Here is a 2,802-nt window from a genome sequence, read left to right as displayed (position 1 = left end):
AAGTCTTGGCAGAATGTCTCGGGGAACGTTATAAGTTTCGGAGAGTGTTTCCAAATTTTCCAAAAATGGTAATGGACTTGTTTCACCATTAAAATGTACCTCCCAATTACGCACTTGATTGGCGATTCGCGCTATGTCTTCAAATTTGCTAGTCATCATGGTTGGCTCTGAAATGTGTATTTTTGGCGTGTCGATTTCGATGCCTGGAGGTTTGGGTGAGAGACTGCGATCGTATTTAGTTTCCATGTCCATAATTATATCTAGTAATTTTCCCGTGTACTCCTCAGTTGCTAGATGATCACGTACACGTTTCCGTAGTTCCTCAACGGTTCCTGATGTACTGATCTTAATTTCTTCTAGAATTTGAACCAAATCCTCTTTACGCGCTATCGAAATCCATGCTGTTTTGACCATGTTACCTCGTGTACCGTCTAATGACTCTTTGCGTTAAACGTTTGTACACTTACTCGTCCTGTTCCTAGTTCGTTCTTTTCTAAAACAAAGTCCCCTGTTCAACGTTCGTTCTTTTCTAAACAACGTCCCTGTTCAACGTTCGTTCTTTTCTAAAACCAGGTCCCTGCTCAACGTTCGTTCTTTTCTAAAACCAGGTCCCTGCTCAACGTTCGTTCTTTTCTAAAACCAGGTCCCTGCTCGGGCGCCAATTGTAACGCCACTTTTGGTGACGTTCAAAAATTTTTAGTTTTTGCTGGGGTATCCTCAGCCGTCGTCCAGAGTCGTGACAATATATTTATAATTTTGCCGAGACGTTGGTTTTAGAAGAAAACAGAACGTGATTTATATGTATAAATTATATATATAACTTTATTATTTCATAAACTTATGATTAACAAAGTTTAATTAAAATTCATTGGAAACATTTCTAATAATAAATAAAAAAATTATGTTGATGCCAAAATTTCCCACTTCTCCATATACTCCTTGTTAAAAGAATCTTAGCAAAACCCGTGTGACTTCTTAAGCCCCTCTTCTGTTGTTAAAAAAAATAAACAAAACGTTTCCTCCGTGCTGTAAAAAACTATTTGACCGAATAAGCCAGGTTAAAAAAATATACATATAAGACAGGAAAGGAATTTTACACTACGTTTGACTCAAAGAACCAGATTTGTGGCACAATGTGCCAGATGACCAATAGGCCAGTGTACTTGTTTCAGGAAAAGTAAAATTTCAAGTTTGGTAAAATTTACCAGAAGGCCCAATGAGCCAGAGTACTTGCTCTTTCACTTGTCGCAAACCAAGTCCTCGATTATATAAAATGTGCCTCCTTTTATATTGAGCATACCGAAGCTTTTTGGTGTAGCGTACCGGTATTCTTTGCTGTACTTGACTTCGCCGTGAAGTTGAACTTTGTGTTCTACTGTTTTCTCACTTCTTCTGCTTCGCCGTGATTTTTTTAGTACTTTTACTACGCGCCGTGTTTATTTATTTCGTGTGTTATTCCTCTTTAGTTTATATTTTATTATTAAAAAATAAAGTGTATTAATAATACAAAACTAGGTATTAAATATACATATATATTTTGTGAATTTAATATTATCTAAATGTGAAAAGAAAAGAAGTAAATTAGTAAATAGAAAAAAACTAGCGTTGATGTGCTTAGTTGCTGCCGAAGTTTGTTTTGTTTACGTGTATAAAAAAATAAAATTGTACAAACATGAGTGTTAAATTGTTTTGTGTATTATTTTATTTATATATATTTCAAATAGATATTTGTTCAATAATTAAACGTGTTTTCTGTAATAAGTGTTCAGTGTTGTTGTGTTTAGAATTTCTTTACAAGTTTTGTTTTCATTCATAAAATTTGTAACAAACAAATTAAATTTTTTCGTATATTTTAGATTCTGCACATGTATCGATGCCCGCGGCACGTTGGCTTCGAGGATCACAGGTAATGTCCATGATATGTTGAATAACATTTTAATTCAATTTTATGTTTTTCCAGCTAAGCCTACTTCAGTTATTTTCACGTGAGTTAATAAATATATTATGTGTAGTGGTGGCGGTTATTTAACACACAGACTGTGTTTTTCTCTGCTTCTTGTTTTATGTAGCACAGAAATTTACTTTGTAAATTTGTGTCGTTACATTTCCCTCCTTCTTCAGAACAGAAATTAAACTAAAACTTTATTTTAATGACACGTTGATGACCCCTCGTCGGCTAATTTGCACTTGATACTTCTGATTTTCCATTTATCCCTTATTTTCCATATGATACATGCTAATACTTGTGTTACTAATATTCCTTTTAGAACGAGGCTCGATTTCTCTTTCTAACTTTTGGACTCTTGAAAATCTTTAAATACTCATCTTGGTTTTTGACCTGATGACGGTTATCCTTTCGTTTAAATGTACCTAGACGTTGTGTGAAAATCTCTGGCTTGTTTCCTTTTGTGCTTGGTTTAATGACGTTCAATTTCTCTTGTGGTGACCATGGTTCTTGTCGACTGTCATGCTTGACTATACCCTTTGCTTGAGTTCCCTGGCTTGGTAGTTCCGTGTTAAGTTTACTATCTGAAACATTGATAACTGATGGACCTAATGAATTCGGAAGTTGTACATGACGATTATCCGATACTGGCTGTATTATAGTAGAATTCCTCTGTAGCGATGTAGTTGATGACGAAGATGATGGTTGACCAGATTGGTGATTATCTCTTGGTGGTGCTTCTCGTGGTGACTGTGGCTGATTAACCGAAGATGGCGGCTGCGGCTCAAGTTCTTTTGGTTGTAACGATGATTTGAAATTACCTTGCGAATGACTCTGTGACGTTTGCGATGATGATT

Source organism: Teleopsis dalmanni, chromosome 1, assembly GCF_002237135.1.
Source record: "Teleopsis dalmanni isolate 2A chromosome 1, ASM223713v2, whole genome shotgun sequence".
NCBI lineage: Eukaryota > Metazoa > Arthropoda > Insecta > Diptera > Diopsidae > Teleopsis > Teleopsis dalmanni.
Note: the sequence above shows the minus strand (reverse complement) of the source record.